The 18993-nt window shown below is 34.3% G+C and overlaps 1 protein-coding gene across 1 annotated transcript in view; it reads left to right on the top strand.

The window, feature by feature from the left end:
* The first annotated feature begins 8809 nt into the window (after nt 1-8809).
* The window catches only part of LOC132095527 (xin actin-binding repeat-containing protein 2-like), a 74294-nt gene continuing 64110 nt past the window's right edge, over nt 8810-18993 (top strand). Inside the window, exon 1 of the mRNA XM_059500615.1 lies at nt 8810-8921. The gene's annotated coding sequence lies outside the window, so the exon portion shown is untranslated. The remainder of the gene's footprint in view (nt 8922-18993) is intronic.

The raw sequence follows: 18993 nt of genomic DNA, 5'->3' as shown, positions 1-18993 counted from the left end.
TTGTAATTGTAATTGTGATTTATTTTATTGTTTTTTTCTCTGGAAAAAAATTGTGATTGTGATTTAAAAAGTAATTACATGTTTGCTGTAGGGCTGCACAATTTCCCCCAATTTTTGTGATTATGTATCAATATGATAATAATAATAATAATAATAATAATAATAATAATAATAATAATAATAATAATAATAATAATAATCATTATCATATTTACTTTAATATTTCATTTGAATACAATGAAATTACTAAATAAAATCTAAATTAACAAAATTACTATTGGGATATTTCACCTTAAAATGGAAACACTAAACTAATTTCAGTTTACATTACAGCTGTAAAATTAGAATACTAATATGAATAATTTTCATTTTAAAATGGTTATATAACAATATCTCACTCGTTTGTGTATATCTGAATGTCAATATGCATTCATGGAACTTTAATTCATTCATTAATTGATGATTCATAATGAATTCCTACATTTTGAAATGTTTACAAAATTTGAAATGTTTGTTTATAAATCACGTTTTGAATTTGTGAATGTGCATTCGTTGACACGTGAATAGTATTTTAATGGGCATATTTTTATTTTAGAATTATGTTTTAAATTAGATTATGCATTTATGAATCTGTTATGCATTAATAAATTGAATTTTAATAAATTCTTAAATGTTAAAGTAATTAAAACGGTGATATTTTGTGTATTTGCAATTAGTTAACACAATGTTATGTGCATTTACGAATCCTAAAAATGTTATGTAAATAGGTCATGATTCATTATCAGTTCCTAAATTTTAAAACATTTAGAAAATGTGAACAGTGTATTTGTAAATCATGTTCTAGATTGGTGAATTGTATTTTGTGAATAAGCCCCAGTGAATGGTATTTGAAATGTGCACTTGTTAGTAATGTGTGAATGTGAATTAGTAGGTTATGCATTTGTGAATAATAAATTGTGAATATATTCTATTATCCCACATGCATTAACTCCTTGGAAACAAGTGAGATGTTTTTAGCAGCTTGATGTGCTGCTCATGTGGTGATTGTGTTTGTTGTAGATATGATCATGTGATGTATTAATTGGAATCCGGGCATATTAAAATAGCATGCAATTTTGACAGCTCAATGTGCGTCGTGGGAGAGGAGGTTGGGATTAATTGATGCCAGGTTTTCAGGGCTGTTTGTTCTCTGCAGTTTTGATTAATGGATGGAAATTGCATGCGTATTAATGAAATTCACTTGTGTCCCTGTATGTGCATTCTCACTGTAACCTTGCACTGTATTCACCTGAGAAGCCCTGGAGCCTTGAGCGCCACGGCCTGAGGCTTTGGAGCTTCATAGCATGAGTTTCACATTTTGACTGGCACATAACTTCAAAACATCAATAAAATTACCATATTATTATAGGCATGTCCAAATAAATAATTAATTGGATATATTGCAATAACTATTCAGTCTTTGTGGAGCCAGTGAATGATTCACTTTCACTGTCAGCATCTTATGCCTGAATAGCAGTGATGGGCATGAAGCTTTAAGCGGTTCTTTGGCAGGAGAGAGTCATTAGGGTTTCCCGAATAGAACACAGAAACCTGAGAGCATGTGGAGACCTGGATTACACGCTCACATTACACTGGCTTTACTGAATAAATCATCAGCGTTAGATAAAGCCAGCTTCTCCAGTGTACTTCAATCATCTTTGTTTGTGCAAACCATCCATCAAACTTCATTCATTCCTGTCTGTAGCAAAACACACTCCTCCGGCTGAACAATTGACAGAGCTTTCGCGAAACGCCCGTTCTCTCTCTGTGTTTATGTCACTTGACTTTCAGCAGGTGACCGGGGTTCTGTGAGAGAGCGATTTGGTTTCCTAACAATGGAAATTCAATCACAAAATGGAGGTGCTTTAATTGCTTCTGAACTCCAATCCCTCGGCCTGCTCTCTCTCTCTCTCGCTCTCTTTCTCACTTTCTTTTTTGTCTTTGTGTTCTTCTGCCTGTGCTGTGGTAGAGGTGATGGGAGAGAGAGAGTGAGCCTGGAAGGCCACAGAGAATACGGAATCTAACACTGAACCCAGAGCTGCTAACTACTGAAGACTGCACATCATCAACAGGTGTGTGTACTGCTCTCTACTCTATCTGTCTGTCTATCTATCCGTCTTTCCGTCTCTCCATCTTTCAGTCTATCCATCTATCCATCTGTCCACCTGTCTGTCTTTCATTCTATCTATCTATCTATCTATCTATCTATCTATCTATCTATCTATCTATCTATCTATCTATCTATCTATCTATCTATCTATCTATCTATCTATCTATCTATCTATCTATCTATCTATCTATCTAAACAAAATATTGTGTGTACTCATGTTTATTGATATTTTCTTATAATCAGAATCATAACAATAGAAAAATGGGATGATAGATAGATAGAATAACAGATGGATAGACAAAACGATAGATAGAACAACAGACAGATAGATAGATAGATAGATAGATAGATAGATAGATAGATAGATAAATAGATAGACAGACAGACAGACAGACAGACAGACAGACAGACAGACAGACAGACGGATAGATAGATAGACAAACAGAAGAACAGACAGACGGATAGATAGATAGATAGATAGATAGATAGATAGATAGATAGATAGATAGATAGATAGATAGATAGATAGATAGATAGATAGATAGATAGACTGATAGACAGATAGATAGACAGATAGATAGATAGATAGATAGATAGACAGATAGATAGATAGATAGATAGATAGATAGATAGATAGATAGATAGATAGATAGATAGATAGATAGATAGATAGATAGATAGATAGATAGATAGATAGATACAACAGTTATTAATCGTTCTGATTCTGATCAATACCGGCTTATCGATATAAATGCCTATTTATCTCACTTTCCTTTCATTCACAAGGTTTCTTTCTAGTCTTTGTAGTTCTCATCAGTATTCTCGGACTGTTGTAACGTTTGAAGGGATAATATTAAATCTAGCATTTCTGTAATGCCTCAGCCCATTTTTCCAATTAAACGTGTCTCTCATGAAGAGAGGGAAAGTGCGTTGATTAGACCTTTAGAACACGTCCAATTGCACAGAGACTATAAAACCACGCTGTAACTAAGTCGAGCCAGAGCACGGTTCACGTCCTCTCCCGAGAGATTTCACTGCAAAGTGTCGCCGAGTCTGAGGGAGATGTTGTTCTAATATCGGCGCATTGTAGCGAAACTCCATAAACGTTTATGGAAATGTAGAGTTTAAATGCAGCTCAGGTCCCTTGGCTGTCAAGACAGAGAAAGAGAGTCGTCTTAGGCTTTCATCAGTCCCTTCTTATTCTAAAGAGAAAAAAATCCCCCAAACCTCTGCCCTCATTATTGCTCAGTGATGTGAATGTTGTGACAGAGGTAGGACGTGACCTTGCACTCCTCAAAACTGAGTTGTCTGAACAAATGGAAGCTTAAATTAAAGCATGTCGAGCGTACATCAGTGTTACTTGATGGCTGAACAGCAAAAAGAAGCTCAGGTCAAGGCCTGCGTCCTTGATTAAGCATTAAGCGAGAGTTTGAAGTGAAACATTGCCTGATATAAGACTCTTAAGTCAAGGCTGAGAGTGAAGTGAGGTGAGTTTATTCACTCAAGTTCTGTACAGCTGTGACAGTCCTGAATGTCTTATACTTAATAAGGAATAGTTCACACATACATTTTGTAATTGCTTGCTCACCCTCGTGTTCTTGCAAACCTGTATGATATTATTATGTGTGAAAAAGAATGAAATTTAAATCATTAGTCCCTACAAATCTTCCTCATATGTCACATTTTGTTATTATTCATTTGAATATTCAGACTGGAGCATTTCATTTAATTGTAGTGCACACAAGTAAAAAATAATTTTTTGGCAATATATCTCTCATATGGCTTCAGAAGTCTCAAATGGACTACGTTAATGCTACTTATTTGGTACGTTTATGATTCATTTGGTGCTTAAATTATGCTTTTTACATTTTGTAGCTTGTCAGATGTGCTTATTGAGAAATGTCATTGATTTCTAAATGTGCTTGAATGAAAAAAATAACAGCAATGCAAGTTTAAAATGTCAGTGTGAGTAATATCTGAATAAAAACTTTGTATAGTACAAGTTACAAATACAGCAACAGTTTTGAGTGAAGAAAATACTGAAATTTAAGTTGTTAGCCACTATAAAGCTTCCTCGATAACAAATTGTGTTATTATTAATTTGATTATTCTGATGCATTGCAATTGACTTTGATGCACATCAAATTTTGTGCTTAAATGGTGCTTTTTATTTTTGTAGCTTGTCATATGTGCTTATTGAGAACTGTCATTGTACGGAAGTTAAATATGTGCACTTCTGAAAAAATGATTTGATTGCGACACACTCAGAAACTAAAGTTGTTTTGGTGATATGTGACCCTGGAGCACAAAACCAGTCTTATGTCGCCGGGGTATATTTTTAGCAATAGCCAAAAAAAAAAAAAAAAACATTGTATGGGGCAAAATTATTGATTTTTCTTTTATGCCAAAAATCATTAGGATATTACGTAAAGATCATGTTCTATGAAGATATTTTGTACATTTCCTACTGTAAATATATCAAAACTTAAATTTTCATTAGTAATATGCATTGCTAAGAATTCATTTGGACAACTTTAAAGCCGATTTTCTCAGTATTTATATTTTTTCACACTCTCAGATTCTAGATTTTCAAATAGTTGTATCTCGACCAAATATTGTCCGATCATAACAAACCATACATCAATGGAAAGCATATTTATTCAGCTTTCAGGTGCTTCATGATGATGATGGTGTTTTTCATGTGGCTTCAGAAGACTAATAATATAGAGCATAAGCTGTATGGACTTTTTTGGAGCTTGTCAGATGTATAACAAGTGAAACATATGCTCCACAGAAAAAAATAACAGCACTCAGGTTTGAAACAACCTGAGAGTGAGTGGATGACATCTAAATTGTCATTCTTTGGATGAACTATTATTCTCTTAAAAGCTATGCTGGTATGAGCACCGTTTTTATTTTTTGAGCATAATTCAGCAAATGTGGACTTCTCTAAGAGAAGCCATTTTCTTCCAAATGGGAGCTATTAACAGGATGAAATGCAGGAGTTTTGTTGAAGTATGAACTGTGTTAAACTGTGATATTCCTCTCCACTCGGTGGAAACTTGTTCAAACGGCAGAGTTGTGTTTTACTTTGTTTGACAGGGTATTTTTTGCAAGCCTATTGATCCCTTTTCCGAACCAGAGCACTTTCTCTTGCACTAAAGCCATTTTAGAGTTATTTGCAAGTCATTTCTCGCTGCTCTTGTTGGGGGCTTGTGTTTGTGAAGGGAAATCTTATTAGGGGAGGCATGAAACGAACGGTTTCGAATCATAATTCATGGTCACAGCAAGAGATTCATTTAGTGTAGAGCTTTACAGCTGCTTTATGTGTGTCTGATGCCTGCATGCTGCAATTAAAGAGTCGAGCTGATCAATAACAGAGCATATCCCTACTCCAAAGTTAGTTATAGAAGTCTGATTTTTTGCACTCATTTGTTTATGGTCGATCTCTTGTGTACTACTAGTTTCGCTTACTAAACCAATAGTGTATTCATCGGCTCTCTTCTAAATCTAATTAGCTGCTTACATAGGCAGCATTTTAAAGCAAAAATGGTTTAAAATTCATATTAAACATCTCCAAAGTTCAAATATAAAAATTTAATTTTATATTTTGTATTAATTTGGCATATTTAATGTGGTCATTAAGTATTTATTTATTTGCATTTATTTATTTATGTTCATATTCATTTATTGGTTTATTCCTATTTCTATATTTGTTAAAGCAAACTCTTTTGGGCAGTGGGCACTTCATTGGGATTTGGATGTGTTGATTTGGAACACATGCTGTGGTCAGTTTGGGTCTCGCTGGTCTTAAATCATCAGTTTGCTGAAGTTGAGTTGCTGTTGGAGGATTACGCTGCTGTTCTGCTGTTGGACCCTTGAATGAAGTAGGCTTAGAGGAGGTCTTAACAGCAAACTTAATTATAAACAACCTGTTTTTCTGCACCACAAAGCTTTATCTGTCACCTCTTAAGTCAGGACTTAGCAGGGCAGGAACATGTGTTTGTGGCTGTTCTCTGCGGGAATAGGAAAGTACTACAAACACACACTACAGGGCTTTTAATGTGCACAGTGTAGTGGACAGCAGGTATGTGAGTTATCTATCTACAGTTCTGATGCTGTGCATCTGATATAAAAACCTTGAAACAATAATAAAAATGCTGTTATAATTTACTGACCCTGTTGTTCCAGACTTTTTTTATGAGAAATGTGAGCTATTCAATAACAGTATAAACAATCAAGAAGTTAAGATTTCCATGCCCTACTACTTTATATATTTGAGCAGAATATAGATTATAGATCATACCACTGTATAGTCCAAGTTCAGATAGCCTTATGTTAGTTACAAAGCAAAATATTTGCATCTTTTTCTCACATTAAGTTATTATATAGCTTTTAAAGACTTAATATAATGCAATATAATTCAGAAGTCATATGGTTTTTTTATGGTGTAGACTACTTTCATCATTATGGAGCTTGATCAAGCATAAGCAAGCTTTATGAAAATTCTAGGTGAGTAAATAATGAGTTGTTTAATTTTTAGGTCAACTACTCCTTTAATTTGCAATTTAATTTAAAATGTTTTTAAAAAGATTTTCTTATTATAAGCAAATTAGAGTCCTTATTGCATGTCAGAGGAAGTCCCTGGCTCTTTTATGAAGTGTACATCCATTTATTTCAATGAGAACATGAGCACGGTCTTATTTGCTTCAATTATACAGCTCTGTGACCCAAAACCTGCTCATTTGGTTCGTTCATAAATCTTAATGAGCAGCAATCTGTCTTGTCTTTTTGGCTCTTTTCCCCACGAGTCTGGCTTTATCTTCCTGTGCCCGATCCTGACGGTTGACTTTTCCTGCATCAAGGTCATCTCAGGAGAATGAAGATCTAGACGCATCCTGATGGTGATTGCGCAGGACCCGATGCCATCGCAACAAATAAACAAATGCCGTTACATTAGCCAGGAATGGAGCTAGATGATAAATGTAGTCTCTCCTGCTGTGCATTGATTGCGTGTCAACATGACTTTTTGACTGCGGTAGGCCTAATTCCCGCACATTGTGTTGCAAAGAAAATGAATCCGTCTTTCTTATCCACATTCTCGTCTGGCCGGCGCATTATGTGGGATTAATTCTGATTTGTGAGACATGGCAGAGAGCGTGATCGTGACTCGGATTGATGGGTTCAGAGGGAAATAGATCTTTAAGCGTCTTCTAATGAAGACAAATTAGCAGTTGGGGTTGATGGGGGTCGGTGAAGGATCACAGCACGTTAGGAAGTGAATGATGGCCCGACGGTCGCTAATACCGACGCCATTTTCGTCAGAGGTTCACCTCGAGAGCAAGACTTTAACTTGTTTCCAATTAGGAAGTAATGCCACGGTCATGTGATGGTTCATCATACTATAAAATAGCAAACTGAAGAGCTGTTTTATAGTATGTTCATTTTATGCGAAGTCTGAGGCCACATTAAAAATTGTTTATTTACATTTATGCATTTAGCAGACGCTTTTATCCAAAGCGACTTACAGTGCATCCAGGGCTTTTTTTTTTTTTTTTTTTATACCTAACACTTTATTCTATCGCTAGTGTTGCCAATCAGATTTTACAAATTAATAACCACCTTCAAGCAGGTTTCCTGAACACTCTCCATTTGCTGGCTGCCATTGGTTGGTCTAAGAGATAGTCCCTCCCCCAAACTCACATCATTGGTTGAGCCTGTGTTTTGCTGTTTGAACAAATAAGCATCGCTTTTGATAAGTAATAAAAATGTACACTTGGGAAAATGAAACTGTTATCTGAGATAGTCATCTTAGCAACAGTGCTATTTATGATATTGTATTATTTTGAACTGGCTTTATTACATTTTCAGTTTTCATTTTAGTTCATTTAGTTAAAGTTTTTGTAATTTTGCTGTTATGTGCTTTGATAATTTTTATTGCTATTATTATTTGTATGTATTTTTATTTAGTTTTCAATTTCTTTGTTTTAGCTTTGCTTTTAGTAGCTAGTTTTAGTACTTCAGCTTATTTCGTAATGTGCTTTGATATTTTTTTTTTGTTAAAATATTAAAAACAATTAATATTTATAGATTTAGAGTCATTTTAGTACTTTAACTTCAACTTTTTATTTCAGTTTGTCGCTGAAGCAACGTTTCAAATTTTTGTTTACATTTCATTTCATGAGTTTTTCATTGTAAGTTTATGTTATATTTTATTTTAGCTTCATTTCAAGTTATGAAAATTATTTTTAATAGTTTTAGTTATCAAAAACAATAGTGCACTATTTCAAATGTTGGTAAATCACTTGCATTGATCATGTGACTCTTTGTACAGATGGTCAGATGTTTTCCACTGAAACTCTAAACACTCTTTGAAACATATCAGATCATGTTGGATTCGATCCCATTCCTTAGTTTTTGTTCACATTATCTGCAGTGCTGCTGTCATTAAAGCAGTTCATTCTAAATTATATAAAGTTTCCAGTTCAACTTTTTAATCAAGTAGTCTTTCAGATTAATTTAATTAAGAAAAATGCAAAATAAAGGCATTTTACTTGTGTTCTTCTCAGACTTTTTGACCTTTGAGGATTTGAAAATTCAGAATTAAATGCATGTCTTTTGCATTTCCAGCTTTAGCCACATGGAGTCAGTGTGATGTTTGTGAGAGCCGTTGCCCCACGGTTCTTTTATTTTGACTCATTTTTGGGGTTTTAATACCCTCCCCAGGTGGGAAACGCGTCCTTTAGAGAGAAGCAAACGTCAGGATTGGGTAGTGAGTGATTTTAAATGTCTGATATATTTAAAATTTATTTTTTGCTGTGCCTTCAGGCTCAGCCTCTTAAAGTCTTCAAGTCAACATGAAATCAAAATAGATCCTGTATACTTTGTAAATTCATACTGCTGGTCTTATTTTGCACCACTCATGTTATTCCAAACATGTATCTTTATCCAGAGATTCCAAAGATGTTCCAAAGATTAATTTTTGGAATCTTTAATCAAAAGGTAATAATTGCTGCATCTGAAACAACCAACAAATGTAACTTTTGTGATGTGGTGCTTATTGCATGCATTAAAAATGTCTTGAAAACAGGAGGGAATGCACAAGCGATGTAAACAAATGATTTTTTTTTTGCATTCATTTCGTTCAAGCCCACATTCCCTGATGTCAGAGAACGATATCAGATGTCTTGTTTCTGGACGCATCTGTCATCTCGAAGCTTTGATAAAAACCCTCTCATGTTTTCTGTCAGAATCTTTCTCAGCCCTGTGTTGTCGGCTCCTTTTCTGATGTAGGGCAAACTATTCTCTCTCATATGAATGATCAGAAAAGAAAAGAAAAGAAAAGAAAAGAAGGTGAGGAACTGTCCCACATTGTGGCGGTGGTGGCCTCCTGTGAAGAACGTATGTAGGTCACGTCTTGGTCCTTGTCGTGACTCTTTCATCACTTGACTGTTATATTTAGCTTCTCTTTTGGAGATTTTTAGGGCTGAGATTGGGTGTCAGGACTGATGGTCGGATACGACCTGCCGAGGCTAAATATACATTCTGTTTCCATGAATGTTGGTTTATGTTCTTGCATCAGGCATTCTGGGATCTCTGAGCGGTAATCAACACTTGTGATATACAGAACGTCTGCACAGACTTAATGGAGGCGATATAAGCAAAAGTTCTTGCCATATTCTTATTAAAAAAAAAATTGGTCAGTGTTGATGTAAAAATGGCAACTGAAAGTTTGGGGTCACTTATTTATTTATCTATGTGTGTTCCTCAGTGAATGCTGAAAAAATTTGGTTTCACAGTTTCTACAGCTGTTTTCAGCATTGCTAATAAGAATTGTTTCTTGAACAGCAAATCAGTATATTAGAATGGTTTCTGAAGATCATGTGACACTGAAGACTGGAGGAATGATGCTGAAAACATTGCATCACAGAAATAAGTTTCACTTTAAACTATATTAAAATATAAAACAGCTATTTTAAATTTTAAATATTTTATTTTTTATATGTATATTAAAAAATATGCTTGTCATTCTTATCAAATAAATGCAGCATAAGAGCCTTCATTATTTTTTTTACCAGGTTTGTAAAGAAAATAATAATAAAAAAAAAAGTATATATATATATTTATGAATACATTTTGGACATCTAATTATTATGAGTATTTTCCACATTGCATCACATCTTTTCATGACTGTACTATATTTTTTTCTTCTATGAAATATGGGAATTATTATAGTGATAAAATGAAATAATCTATGTATCAACGTTGTAATTTGTAAGCTTTGTACTCTGGTACATATTTGACATACACGGGTAACTTTGCATGCATACTCTTATAAATGTCTGTTAAAGCTTGTGCGATATGGCTTAAATATATTGAATATGTTTGTTTATTTATTGTAGTTAAATATATAAAAACCAAAATTTCGCATCTGTTTAAAGCTGCTATTTTCCATTTGGTCCTTCCATAGTTTTGTGACACACAGCTCTTGTTTTCTCATAATTCACAGGTTTCAAATCGATGTCTCTTGCCATTATGCATGACGGCACCCAGAAGAGCAGGAACTTCAACAGAATGTTCCTGAAGATGGCAGATTGTTATCTTGTTTGAGCTGTAAGTGCAGGAGACACCTGTGTGTGTGTGTGTGTGTGTGTGTGTGTGTGTGTGGGCAGCCAGCACTCATGACACTCAGCTGTCATGTGGGTTAATCTCAGGAGAGAAGTGTGTACAACAGCCAGCTGTAATGAAGCACCTGACGTGAGTCCTCCAAGCTTGAAGGTGTTTTTCACAGTAATTTGTCCTGTGCTCCATCGGCTCCTCCTGTCCTGTGGAATTAGTGTATTTCAAGTCGCCGTCATCCGTGTTTACAGCACAGAGCACAGTTGAGTCAGTTATGTTATACAGTCTGTGTCTGTTTCACACTGTGAGCGTAAGCGTGGCATAACTTCGACAGCATGTGTGTGGTGAGCTTTCACACTGACAGCAGAACACAACTGCATCTCTATATGGAAAAATAAAGAGATTCCTGCGTTACCACACTGAAGCAGGTTCCCTTTATCTGACTGATTTTTGGATCTAAACTGCAGTTTGTTTGTGTCAGAAATGTGAATACCACCAAGAGTACTAGCAATGGCTGGTTACTAACTGTTTACACATAATCTGGATTACATAATCAGATTAAAAAAATTGAGTACTCGTAACTACACTCTCAAAAAAAGGTACAAAAGCTGTCACTGGGGCATTACCTTTTCAAAAGGTACACTTTTGTACCTCGTAGGTACTAATATGTAACTTTAAGGTACCAATATGGACTCTTTAGGTACAAAGGTGTGCCTTTTGAAAGGGTACTGCCCCAGTGACAGCTTTTGTTCCTTTTGAGTGTAGATTATATAACATTTTGAAATGCTCATAAAAAGACTACAGTTACTTTTTATGGATTACGTGATTACATGTCATTCATAAAATTACATTGTTACAATACTTTCTATATTAATACAGCACAGTGTTATATGGGAAACACAAAAATTATGAAGTGACACTAATGAAATATATCACTTGGTAGAAGAATAAAGAAATTAGTATGAAATATTCATATTGCTTAATATTGTAATATTAAAAAAAATATATTAATAATGAATCTTTCTACCAAGTAAAAAAAAAAAAATGTTTCTATTTGTATGCATGAATCTCAGGTTTTAAATATAAAAATAAGCAAAATAGTTTGCCCATTGGGGAAAGAAAAATACACATAATTCAAGCTATTTTACAACTGACCGTTTATTTATTTATTGGTTATTATGTGCCAAAGTTTGAGGTTTATGCATTTTTTTTAAGAAAAAGCATGACAATTTGCCATTTAGGGAAAGAAGAAATATAATTTAAGATATTTTCTGTGTAATTTTCTTGTATAACAGTTTTTTTTTTCGATAAAAAAGTTATTGTTTTAAAGAATTCAAGACAGAAAAAACCCTTAAACGATTGTTTTGCTGTGTAAGCAACTGAAAGCTGTCTGTTACAGTGATTTTTTACCATGTTTAAGAAGGATTATACACTCATGTTGTGCCTTCTGCTTGAACACCTTACAAATGGTAAAATCATAGTAATGCACAGCTTCTTATTGTTTTTATTATGCATCATTGATAGCAGCCCATTTCCGCAAGTTAGGCTGGATTTCTGTCATATCGATTGCAAACTGTATCAAAGTTTGCATGAATCCCATGAACTCCACTTTTTCAAGCAGAACGGAGATTGGAAAACTACTCTCACTCCAATCAGACTCAGATGTCAAACAGACTCGGCTCCTCGCCAGAAAGCTCCAGTGTTAAAGCGGCCTTACAGGCTACAGATGGTCCCTGAGTCCTATTGAATGTGTCATTTTAATCGTTCTGAGTGGGTGTGGCGAATAACTTCCCCCATATTTAAAATTTTAATGTTGTAAAATCCATTTCTGAATTGACAGAAGATATAATTTGGGAGCGGTTGTGCAATGGGATCCTCTCTAAGAAAGCCTAGAAATCAGGGGTATGAAAAGAGAAGATACGTGGCATGTCACCTTCAGCATGCTCGGTCCTCTTCTGCCTTCATCTCAAAATCCCTGTGTGTATTAGACAGAGAGAGAGAGAGAGAGAGAGAGAGAGAGAGAGAGAGCTCATGTATTATCCCCCCTTCTACCAATCAGAGTGTCTCTCGCAGTCATCACTGGTCATTCATCAACCTGACATGACCTCATCTGCTTCTCTCCAGCATGAGACAAATGTTCACCACCAACACAAAGCCTTCTGCAAATTAAAATTTCTAATCTGACTCTTCAGTGGGAAGCCAAGTGTGTGTGTGTGTGTTTGAAACCTCAGCCAAGCTTCAAGATGCTTTTCATTTTAAGTAGATAAGCTACAATCAAGCTACAAAGAAAGTGTTTTGCAAAAAAAGTAGCAAACTACATCGAAACTACATTGAATGGGGCAGTTTCTTTCCGTATGAAATATTGATAATATCAATAATATTTGATTCAATTATTATTTAAAATGTATTATTTTTTAAAGAAAATATTAATATTTAAAGATAAATAAAGATATGTATTTTATTGGTTGTTTATTTTACTTTACGTTTTTAGTGAAAATGTATATTCATTTTAGTTTAATTCACCTCGTACTGAAATACTGAAGCCCATAACTGGTTGGTCCATTGCCAATGAACATTTTCTACAATGTATGATGTAACATGCAATTTGTTGCTAAATTAGACGGCAGTGTAGATTTTGTGTACATTAGCCCCAAAACATATGAAACACAAACTCTGTATGAATATGTGAGTGTATATATTTCTAGCTATGCAAGCTTTTTATGCATTGTTGCAATCTAAAATGCAGATCATAATGTATGCATAAATTGTATAAATTGTCTTCTATAGCTAGTTTTGCCTTTCAGATCTTCTTCTCTCTTGGCAAAGACTCTTGCAGAGCAATGTTGTAAAATGGAATTAAATCTGCATATTTATAACCAGTTACCTGAACAATGGCATGAGGGTTTTAGGGTGTCTCTATCATCCCCTTTAGGCTTGAGCAATGCAAAATGCATGCTAGCGTGTCGGCCAAACATTTGTTTATAGCCACTATCCTGTGGTGCAATCCAGCACAGTATTTCTGAAACACTCATTTTTCATCCTTGCATCTAATTAGAGCTTCAACCAGAGCAGCAGAGCACATCGTTCAAGGTTTTGGCCGCAGAATGAACTCGAATCAATCGAAAAGCATGGCACAAGGTGAATTATAACTTCATAGAAGTTATTAAGAGGCAAGGGCATTCAGTCAAACTCCTCAAAGATTCAGCCTCAACACGGTTCAGCCTTGTTTACGGGTTTTAAGTTGGATCAATCTTTGTCATCATATGAAGCTTCTGTTTTGAATCCTTGTGTAAAGGTGTGAAAAGCAGCCACGGCGAACAAAGCAGGGTGAAAGCAAGGACTTTTCATAAACTAAGCCCGGTTGCCATGGCAAACTGGATTTAGAGGCAAACGTGAAAAAGCTGAGAAGGAGAGACAGAGACAAGCTGAGAGAAAGCAAGCATAAATGCTTGTAAAATGAATTGCGAAGGTCATATCATCTGTGTGTTTTTGTAAAATATTAACAGTGGAACAAGAGAGCAGCATCATTAGTCTACAAGTCTTCCTCGCACACTCTCACTCTCTGAATACCTGCATGGGAAACAGCGTTGTCCCTGTGAACCCAGTTTGCCACTTAGCACCTCTTCACCGGTGGAAGAACTGAGTCATCTTTGACCCTTGTGCTGAACCGGTGGGTGTTTGAAATAATGCTTCTGTCCTCACTGGAGTAAAGCACACACACTCTTGTTCATGGCCTAGTGAGCTGCCTAGTGCCTACGTAGGCTGCATTTTAAGACATTATGGGTGTGCTGTTCCAAAAGCAATGCTGTATGACCATGCTCCCTTCTAAGACAGCGGATTTCATTTTGTCTAAGGATGCAAGTTTTGAATTAAAAATCAAATGGAAACCCAACAAACATGCAAATCAAAAATAGTAGAAAAGTAAAAAAAAAATTTTTTTTACATGTACAATTTCAGAATTATTAAGAAGACTTATATATCTCTTTTGCTCATCGAGGCTGCATTGCATTTTTTTTCTATTTTAATATACTTTAAACTTAATTTATGAATTGCTGCTCAAGAAACATTTCTTATTATCGAAACAGTTGTCCTGCTTCATATTTTTCAAAACTTTCAAATATGTTTTAAAGTTTTGAAAAGTATGAAGCAGCACACCTCAACGATTTGGAGCAAGTATGCTTAAAGAATCCACAAGGATGCATAACATTTATTAAAAGTGACAGTAAAGGCATTTATAATGCAAAAGATTTCTATTTAAATGTTGTTTGATAATAAGAACCATTATTAATAATTAACCACCAATAGTGATTGATAATTGAACATCAAATAAGCATATGTGACCCTGGAGCACAAAAGCAGTCTTAAGTCTCTGGGGTATATTTGTAGCAATAGCCAAAAAACAAAAACATTGTATGGGTCAAAATTATAGATTTTTTTTTTATGCCAAAAATCATTAGGATATTGTGTAAAGATCATGTACCATGAGGATATTTTGTAAATTTCCTACTGTAAATATATCAAAACCAAATTTTTTATTAGTAATAAGCATTGCTAAGAATTCATTCTGGTCCTTGTTCACATATTAGAATGATTTCTGAAGATCATGTGACTCTGAAGACTGGAGTAATGATGCTGTAATTCAGCTTTGTTCACAGGAATACATTACAGTTACAGTACAGTATTCCGCTAATGGGACTGAATACCAAGTCACTGCAAAATTAAGTATTTATTTTGTTTTTCTGACTATGCATACTTATATACAGTAGATAGTTGGATTTGATTTATTTAGCAATATTTGTTTCACCAGAGCTGCCCATGTAGAGCGTTCCAAATGAGTAACGAGGTTTCATGTCCGTTAGGATGCTGCTTCGGAAGGCAGCTGACTCTATGTAGGCAACATACTGTACACTGAGGCAGCGCACTAGGGTTTGGAACGGAGCCATACTCTGCTTACGGGAAGGGAGGAAGGGAAAAGTGTTTGGCTTTTTCAGATGGTATAAGCTGTGTCTGGCATCTGATGAAGGTAGTGGAGGGAAGATTTGCATTCATTAACCTTGAGCCAAAATGAAGGTGAGGGAAGATATTAGGACTGGATCTTCTTTTGTGGATTCTGGCCCTTGATGAATCTTCAACAGTGGCTAAACTAATGTGTGTGTGTGTGTGTGTGTGTGTGTGTGAGAGAGAGAGAGAGAGAGCATTGACATCACTGTGCACATGTTGGATATGATTCTTAAGATCTCCTATGGTATCTGTGGTGAAGGATGAAACAAAGCAAAAAAAAAAATAAAAATAAAAACTTATATTGAGCATAGAATCTATTTAAGTTGTATTATAGTTAAGAATCAAAAATACTTTTCACATTTTTATATTTATATAGTTATTTATATTTGTAGTTGGCCTAGCTATTTTTGTATTGAACAACTGAACAATACTATTAATATTTATTCAATATTAATTATAATTATGTAAATATTTAAATATGTAATATAATGATAATCTAAATAATTATTTTAACATAAATACATTTAAATAAGTATATTAAGCATATATAATTTTAGTATGTATATAATAATAATAATAATAAAACACAAATTTTTCTAAAACGTGACATAAATGGCAAAACAGAAATGGGACGGAAGTTATTCAAGATAGAAGGATCTAGTGAGGGCTTCTTGAGAAGTGGAGTGACAGTAGCCACTTTGAGAGTAGAAGGAACAGAGCCAGTTAAAAGCCACTTATTCAAAAAAAGACAACAAACCTGGCCCGACAGTGTCAGCAATTAATAAAAAAAAAAAAATTAGGATTAGGGTTGGGAACAGAGAACCGGTTCTTATTCACTATTTTTTAAAATAGTTGTTCAATGATTTTAATGGAATCGGAATCGGAACCGCTAGGCGGAACCAGAACTGGAACATTTCTAATGATTCCCAACACTATTTAGGATGTATGATGACATTTAGGAAATTAAGGATGTATGATGGATTTAAAATGTATGATATTCATTGTTAATTATAATTATTTTAAAATAATTTAAAATAATTGCATTTTAAATAAATGTATATTTAAATAATTATATTTGAGTATATTGCACCCATAATTATATTATAATATTGTAAAAATACAATGATTATTATTATTATTAATAATAATAATAATAATACCACTACTACTACTACTACTAATATTTCCATGGTATTCTAATGCATGTAAAATGACCATTTTTACATTGCAGTGGCAGCACAATTGATTTAAGTATTGTGAATCTTTATTTATTAATTCGGTTTAATTGCATGCATTCAAATATTTTAAGTACATGTTGTATTTTAAAATTACATTATTTTTTTTTACATTAAAATTAATTTAACTATTTGCTCCTTGATTGTTATATTATTTAAATAATAATACTAATAATAATAATAAATATTATTATTATTATTATTAATGCTTAAGAATAATTTGTATTGCTATGTTATCAAAAAAAGGGTACTTTTCTGTTTTTGATAATTAATTGTTCTTCATTTCTGTGATTCGTAACTCCCTCTTTTGTTATGGAATTACATTTGCTTCGCTAAAAATGAACGAAACTTTATAAAACGGAACGTAACTTTTTCAGAAACTATCAAAAATATGCCATTACAAAAGAAGAAAAACACAATGAAAATGAAAAAAATTAACATAGTTGCACAAATTAAACAGGCTCTTCAAATATGCTTCATTTTTGTTAATGTTTTTCAAAGATTCGTTTTCGCTAATCGTGGATTCTGAATTCATTGCCACAGATTTCGCTTTTGCTTCGCAGTTTTTCATTTGGAGTTTTGACACAAACTTCTCGTGGGGGCGGGGTTAACGGTGATCTACTCTGATTGGATAGTGAGCTTTTGATGGACAGGTGCTCTCTGACCGGGAAGTACAGATGCCACTCAGTGGCACGCATATTGGAAATCTCTCGCTGTGATTTGTATTACTAAATATGTAAATAATATTTGACCTTCGATCCTCTCAGTCTGTAAAGATGAGCTCTTGTCCTTCAAGGCAGCTTGAAATAAGCTTGTGTTACTGAATGACAATAATTACCCGCAACAACTGTTGCATTAAAACATTAAAACATAACATTGTAACATTAACATTAAATAAAACTGTAACATTAAAACTTGTATTGATGTTATTGGTTACTTCAATAACAAGCTTACTTCAAGCTGCCTTGAAGGACAAGCGGAGGAGGAAGATGATGCTGCTCCGTGTCTCTCCAGAGAGCTCATCTTTACAGACTGAGACGATCGAAGGTCAAATATTATTTACATATTTAGTAATACAAGGCACAACGTATTGCATACAAATCACAGCGAGAGCTTTTTTTTTTTTTTTTTATTAATGCAAAGAACAAAAACACACAAAAGTATAAACATACATCCACAAAAATCAACCCAAAAAAAAAAAAAAAAAGGAAAGAGGGCCAAAATCCAAACAAAATTACACATGATCAAAGGCGGAGCAAATTCTAACAGTCCTTATAGCTTTCTTATTAGTATATACTGAGATTACATTCAAATGGTTTTCCATTTATTTTAGAAAAACAGAGAAGACAGGTTTACAGTTGGAGAATTTGCATTTGTGAATGTGAAATTTGTTTAGGAAAAAAAATTAAATTAATAACAAAACTGATATTTTCGTTTGTGGGGTCAGAGTCATAATACCCAGATATAATGTTTTTCATATGTACTGAGAAGCCTGGCAAAATCTTACACTTGACAAACACACCAATGTCATCCCAAAGTTTCTGAGTGCAGTGACATGACCAAAATAAGTGTACAGCTTATTTTAAATGTCTTTCACTTTGTCTGTGAAAAATAATTTTTGGGGTAGAGACCAGATTTAATCACCGTGAGAGCTTTCAATAAGCGCGGCGCGCGCCACTGAGTGGCATCTGTACTTCCTGGTCAGAGAGCACCTGTCCATCAAAAGCTCACTATCCAATCAGAGTAGATCACCGTTAACCCCGCCCCCACGAGAGGTTTGTGTCAAAACTCCAAACGAAAAACTGCGAAGCAAAAGCGAAATCTGTGGCAATGCATTCAGAATCCACGATCAGCGAAAACGAATCTTTGAAAAACATTAACAAAAATGAAGCATATTTGAAGAGCCTGTTACATTTGTGCAACTGTGTTAATTTTTTTCATTTTCATTGTGTTTTTCTTCTTTTGTAATGGCATATGTTTGATAGTTTC

Source organism: Carassius carassius, chromosome 19 (assembly GCF_963082965.1).
Source record: "Carassius carassius chromosome 19, fCarCar2.1, whole genome shotgun sequence".
NCBI lineage: Eukaryota > Metazoa > Chordata > Actinopteri > Cypriniformes > Cyprinidae > Carassius > Carassius carassius.
The sequence above is the reverse complement of the archived record's forward strand: the minus strand, read 5'-3'. Positions and strand labels throughout refer to the sequence as shown.